A 7566-nucleotide genomic window follows, 5' to 3' on the forward strand; every position below is an offset into this window, starting at 1 on the left:
GCCAGAATCTATCAAAGGCAACAGCAAAAGTGTCACCAAATTCTCTAAAAGAGGGTGACCAAGACTCAATAAGTAAAGCCGGATCACCAGTAGAGTGGCCTTGACAGTACCTACACTGGCGATCAGAGGAGGAGGCAGTAGACACCTGCCGAAACGATAATTACTCCCAGTGAGGTCTAAAGCACTTTTTAGGGGGTGCTGTGAACTTATCATTAAACCCAGCTGTGACCTCACTGAACGTTTCCCTTTGTGTCTCATAACACAAGGGGGAAGTAACAACCTGCTCTTTAAAGACAACACTCTTCCTCCACACAAAACTACAAGCACCCAATAATACATATGCCCTTCACTCAAAAATTTAAAATTATCATGGCGACTCCTACACCAGCCTCGGAGTCCCCATCTGGGAAGGGGACCATAAATGTCCCCAGGTCGGATTGCCCTTCTGACAAGAACCCTAAGTGTCTTGACACCCCCCTCAACTTTTTATTCATTAACTTCTGCAACATTCGCGTTCTAAGATCTAATTTTTTATCTTTAGAATACCACCGCACGTGTTCTAAACTTAATCTTTTCCTCACTGAAACTCAGATGTCTGAGGCAACTTACAGTAGCCCCTTTTCTGTTCCCTCCTACTTTCTCTATCCTCATTTTTTATCCAAAGCTGGATGTTGCGTTTGTGTGCGCAATGACTCTTTTTTTTCCACCATCTGGCTACGACTACAGAGTCACTCTCAAACTAAATTTATCTGAGCTGTATACCTCTCACCTAAATCCTCTGACTATAAGAAATTCTTTGACTACTTAACTTCCAAAGTGGAGCACATTCTGACTCCCTACCGTTTTGCAGAGATCTCCATTCTTGGAGACTTCAATGTTCACTACCAGCTTTGGCTTTCCTCTCCCTTCACTGACCATCCTGGTGAACTAGCCTTCAACTTTGCTATCCTTCATGACCTAGAGCAATTGGTGCAACACCCTATTCGTATTCCTGACCGTCTTGGGGATACGCCCAACCTCTAATCCTTCTGCTTATGCTGTCACCCTTTCTTCTCCATTGGGCTCCTCCGATCACAATGTCATACCTGTATCTTGTCCTATCGCTCCAATCCCTCCTCAGGATCCCCCTAAGCGAAGGTGCCTCTGGCGTTTTGCCTCTGCTAGTTGGTGGGACCTGAGGAAGTATTTTGCTGATTTTCCTTGGAATGACTACTGCTTCTGTGTCCGAGACCCGTCTTTGTGTCCTGAGCGCATAACAGAGTTGATAGTGTCTGACATGGAGGCGTACATTCCTCTCTCTTTTTTCCACCTAAACCTTCCAAACACTGGTTTAACACAGCTTGTTCTCGTGTTTTCCATGCCCTTCCTGGCCTAAACCCTTGAAAGGCTTATGGGCCTGATGGGGTCACCTCCTATTGTTCTCCGAAACTGTGCCTCCGTGCTTGCACCTTGCCTAGTCAAAACTCTTTCAACTCTGTCAACATCTACCTTTCCTTCTTGCTGGAAGTTTGCCAACATTCAGCCTGTTCCTAAAAAGGGTGACCGTTCTAATCCCTCAAACTACCGTCTTATTGTTTTAATTTCCTGCCTAAAGTTTTTTAATCTATCCTCAACAGGAAGATTCTTAAAAATCTATCACTTCACAACCTTTTATCTGATCGCCAGTATGGGTTCTGTCAAGGCCACTTTACTGGTGATCTTCTGGCTTTCCTTACTGAGTCTTGGTCATCCTCTTTTAAAGATTTTGGTGAAACTTTTGCTGTTGCCTTGGACATATCAAAAGCTTTTGATAGAGTCTGGCACAAAGCTTTGATTTCCAAACTACCCTACTCCGGCCTCTATCCTTATCTCTGTAACTTCATATCAAGTTTAATTTCTGACCGTTCTATTGCTGCTGTGGTAGACGGTCACTGTTCTTCTAAATCTATTAACAGTGGTGTTCCTCAGGGTTCTGTCCTGTCACCCACTCGCTTCTTATTATTCATTAATGATCTTCTAAAGCAAACTTCTTGTCCTATCCACTTCTACGCTGATGATACCACCCTGCACTTTTCCACGTCTTTTCATAGACGTCCAACCCTTCAGGAAGTAAACATTTCACGCAGGGAAGCCACAGAACGCTTAACTTCTGATCATTCTAAAATTTCTGATTGGAGCACAGCAAACTTAGTATTGTTCAATATCTCAAAAACTGAATTCCTCCATCTATCAACTAGAAACAACCTTTCAGACAACTATCCTCTCTTCTTCCATGACAGTCAACTGTCCCCCTCTTCTACACTGAACATCCTCGTTCTGTCCTTTACTTATAATCTGAACAGGAAACTTCACATCTCATCTCTAGCTAAAACAGCTTCTATGAAGTTAGGTGTTCTGAGACGTCTCCGCCAGTTTTTCTCATCCCTCTAGCTGCTAAGTCTGTACAAGGGCCTTATCCGTCCTTGTATGGAGTATGCTTCACATGTCTGGGGGGTTCCACTCATACTGCTTTTCTAGACAGGGTGGAATCAAAAGCTTTTCGTCTCATCAACTGCTCTCCTCTAACTGACTGTCTTCAGCTTCTCTCTCACCGCCGCCATGTTGCATCCCTAGCTGTCTTCTACCGCGATTTTCATGCTAACTGCTCTTCTGATCTTGTTAACTGCATGCCTTCCCTCCTCCCGCGCCCTCGCTGCACAAGACTTTGTTCATTCTCTCACCCCTATTCTGTCCACCTCTCTAACCCAAGAGTTAACCAGTATTCTCAATCATTCATCCCTTTCTCTGGTAAACTCTGGAACTCCCTGCCTGCTTCTGTATATCCACCTTCCTATGGTTTGAATTCCTTCAAGAGGGAGGTTTCAAGACACTTATCCTTTAATTTTTGACTACCGCCTTGAACCCTTTTATGGGACTGGCATTTCAGTGGGCATTTTTTTTATTGGATTTTTGTTGCCTTTGACCAGTGTCCCTCCTATATATATATATATATATATATATATATATATATATATATATATATATATATATATATATATATATATATATATATATATATATATATATATATATATATATATATATATATAACTTTAGATAAGCAGTAGCATTTAACAAACACGACACATAATGCTCGCAACACTCCAACACACACTAGACCCACAACCAAACGCTGGTTTGTAGGTAGAAAGGGAAGAAAACAGCGTCTACTCCCGTCAGAATGGAAGCGCGAATACGATGGACAGCCAATGCATACGGACTGTAGTTGGACTCACTTATCACCCCGCAGGACCAGTGAGAACAGAACACCACAGACACGCCCCTGAAATACAAATTAGAGCTGTCCAGATCCTGGGCTAGAATAAAGACCTCCCATTTCCTATACAATTGGTGAGAACCCGGGAAGAAAGCAAACAGCTATAACCTATCCCAATATTATACAATCCTCTGGTTTGTCCCACTCGCGACTGTGGGATCTACTAGAAGCATCCAACAAACACGACTCAACGCTCACGACATTCCAACACACACTATCTCCATAACCAGACACTGCACTTAATTAGAAAGGGGGAGAGAGCAGTGTCTGCTTCCGTCAGAAGACAGGCGCAAATACGATTGACAGCCAATCAACAAAGACTGCAGGTGGAGTCATTTATCCGCACCACAAAAGTAACTCTGGCGCCCAATTCATACTTATCAGGGATATGTTTGCTTCTCACTTTCTCCTTGTTTCTCTCTTCTCTCGTCATCTTCTTTATTTTATATCTCTGTTCGTTATCCTTCTTTGTTAATACCCGCACCCTCCATCTCGGAGCGTCTAATATATATATATATATATATATATATATATATATATATATATATATATATATATATATATATATATATATATATATATATATATATATATATATATATATATATATATATATATATATATATATATATATATATATATATATATATATATATATATATATATATATATATATATATATATATATATATATATATATATATAAAGAGTGGTAACAGGTGGGAGAGTCTTGTGAGAGACGGTACTAAGTATTAATGACATAATATAAGAACATAAGAACATAAGAAATAAGGGAAGTTGCAAGAAGCGACCAGGCTTACACGTGGCAGTCCCTGTATGAAACACACCTACCTATTTCCATCTGCTATCCCCATCCATAAACTTGTCTAATCTTCTCTTAAAGCTCTCTAGTGTCCTAGCACTAACTACATGATTACTGAGTCCGTTCCACTCATCTACCACTCTATTTGAGAACCAATTTTTTCCTATCTCCTTCCTAAACCTAAATTTTTCAAGCTTGAACCCGTTATTTCTTGTTCTACCCTGGTTGCTGATCCTAAGAATTTTGCTTACATCTCCCTTGTTATAACCCTTATACCACTTAAACACTTCTATCAGGTCCCCTCTTAACCTACGTCTCTCTAATGAATGTAAATTTAACAGCTGCAACCTCGCCTCGTAAGGGATACTCCTCATCCCCTGTATCCTTTTAGTCATTCTCCTCTGTACTGATTCTAATAGACCTATATCTTTCCTGTAATGTGGGGACCAGAACTGCACCGCGTAGTCTAGATGAGGTCTGACCAGCGCCAAGTATAACTTTAATATTACTCCCGGCCTTCTACTTTTAACACTCCTAAAAATGAATCCTAGTACCCTATTTGCCTTGTTTCTGGCTTCTATGCATTGTTTCCCTAGACGGAGTTCAGAGCTAACTATAACTCCTAAATCTTTCTCGTACCCTGTACCTACCAGAGTTTGGTTGTCTAATGTGTACCTATTGTGTGGGTTTCCTCTACCTACGCTAAGCACTTTGCATTTATTGATATTGAATTGCATTTGCCATCTATCCGTCCATTCATTCATTCTATCTAAGTCTGCCTGCAAGGCGATGGCATCCGATTCTGACCTAATTAATCTACCTATCTTTGTGTCATCCGCAAATTTACTAACATCACTACTAATTCCACTATCCAAGTCATTGATGTACATTAGAAATAACAATGGCCCTAATACTGATCCCTGTGGCACCACACTAATTACATGACCCCACTCGGATTTCGAGCCGTTTATTACCACTCTCTGTCGCCTGTCACTAAGCCATGACCCTATCCAACCTAACACCTTCCCATCTATCCCGTGTGCCCTAACCTTTCTCAGGAGCCTTTGATGGGGTACCTTGTCAAATGCTTTACTAAAGTCCAGATATAAGATATCATAACTATCACCATTATCTACTGCCTCGTACACCTTACTGTAAAAACTCAACAAGTTTGTCAGGCAAGACTTCCCCTTCGTGAAGCCATGCTGTGACTGATTTATCAAGTTATGTTTGTCTAAATGTTCCCTAATGTTCCTCGCTATTATTGACTCTAACATTTTACCTACAACTGAAGTTAAGCTGACAGGTCTATAATTAGACGCTAAAGTTTTATCTCCTTTCTTAAAGATGGGTACTACATTAGCCTGCCTCCACATTACTGGTACCTCACCCGACTCCTGTGATTTCCTAAAGACAGAAACTAACGGCTCACTAATAATCCCTTTACATTCTTTAAGTACTCTGGGGTATATTTCATCAGGTCCTGGTGACTTGAACTTTTTTAGCCTATCTATCTCCTGTTCCACTATCTCCCTAGTTATGGAAATAACTGTCAGCTTCTCATTCTCATCTGCTCTAAACACCTGTTCACTATCTGGCATATCCTGCATGTTTTCCTGGGTGAAGACAGTAAAAAAAAAAAATAAAAAATATTATGCTGGACAGTGGGAGGTTAGCCTGTGGGAGGTGGCTCTAATGGTGTTATACCCTCATATGTGCGTCATTACTGTCTGAGCTCTAGAACATAACTTGGCGAGTTCTTTCTCACCTTTTGGGATAAGCTGAGGTTGTGTATATTTTCTTTCCTGTGGTTTTGATGAAACAAGCTGATGATCAATGAGGCTTTACAGCTGTTTGAAACCAGTAAACTGCCTGGATTCGTATTGTACGTTCCCTGCATTAGGCTGCATGGGAAGAAGCTTAGGAAGAAGCTGACCCAAGAGAGTGCACCCAGGAGAGGGGCTGGATCTGCTTGTAACAGAATTTGACGACCTAGCCTGTATAAAACTGGAATATCTTGTAATTACGTAGGAGGGATATTTCAGTGTTTTTTGTTTTGTTTATTTCCTGTGAGTGTTAATGTCCCGCCTAGACCATGGAAGGAAACTCTTGTAGCAGGGATGATTCGCAACCTGTGTCCCCCCACTTCTGCGCTAAGTGGCAGTGAAGATTTAGCCCATTTCGGTGTTCGGATACAGAGCCTCGAAAATAGTGTCCGTGGTAATATTAGCCCTACCCACAGTATTGGTGAGTTTTTCCAAATAGAAACACCTCTGAGGAGCTAAGATTCAAGTTGAAGAAAATATATCTAGAGGAGGCTAGAGAAGCTAAGAGGCTTGAGTTGGAAGCCAAAAGGGAGAGAGAGAATTGGGGAAGCTTGAATTGGAGGCTGAGAAAGACAGAGAAATAAGGAGGCTTGAATTGGAATCTGAAGCTGAAGCAAGGAGTCTGAAGGCTGAGTAGTTTAGGGAAGCTAAGAGGCCTGAGACCGAACAGAAGATAAGGATCTATGAGGAGGCGAGAATGCATGAGGGGGAGGATGCTGTGAAGAACAGAGTATCTGAGTTCGAAAAAAAAAAACACGATTAGAGGTTAATTTACATCGAAGAGAAGAAACAAATGGAGGAAAGCCAGATGGTGAGAAGCATGATGCTGATACCGGAGTTTTGACGATAAGGTAACGAAATGGTTTCGGAGGTTTGAGAAAAAGGCAGCAGAATTTGATTGGTCTCAGAAATGCTGGGTTGACCTTGTTGCTAATATGTTGAAAGGTAAGGTGCTATATGTTTATGGTTGGATGTCCTTAGATCATTTGGAAAATTAAGATGAATTCAAGATTGACATACTAAGAGCCTATGAGCTATGCCAGAACAATTTTGAGTAGGTAAGAAAAGGTCTGGTGATCTTTACCTCGAGTGTCCTCGATACCTCGAGGACACTCCAGAAGAAGAAGAAAAAAAAAAACTATTAGCAGTAGCTTATACATGACAAAAGAAAAAAATAAATAAATCAAGCAAAGTAAAGGTATGAAGTTGTGTGTTTTCGCGTATGGTGTGGTGAAGACTGATAAATAGTGGAAGTAGATTAGTTACGAACCCGGAACCCCAAAGCTCTGTGTAGAGTTTATAAAATGTACAATTCTGATGAACACCGCTGGTTATTTAATTCAGGTTTCAGGTGTTTAATGTTAATAGCGTCTAATATCTTAGTGTCTGTATGTGAGCCAGCTTTATGTAATATACTGAAGAGCTTCTCCGAAAACAAATCATCATGTGTGTTTGAATGTGTTCTTATTGCTGAAAAAGGGGGTGAGCTAGCTATTTTTGTGTAAGCATTGCAATATCTTTATGTTCACTGATTCTAAAAGTTAGATTATTTTAGTGTCTCAGATATATCGAATCCTGCAACTCGAACAAGTAAATTCATAAATGATGTTAGAGATCAGTCG

This window comes from Scylla paramamosain, chromosome 44 (genome assembly GCF_035594125.1).
Source record: "Scylla paramamosain isolate STU-SP2022 chromosome 44, ASM3559412v1, whole genome shotgun sequence".
Taxonomy (NCBI): Eukaryota; Metazoa; Arthropoda; class Malacostraca; order Decapoda; family Portunidae; genus Scylla; species Scylla paramamosain.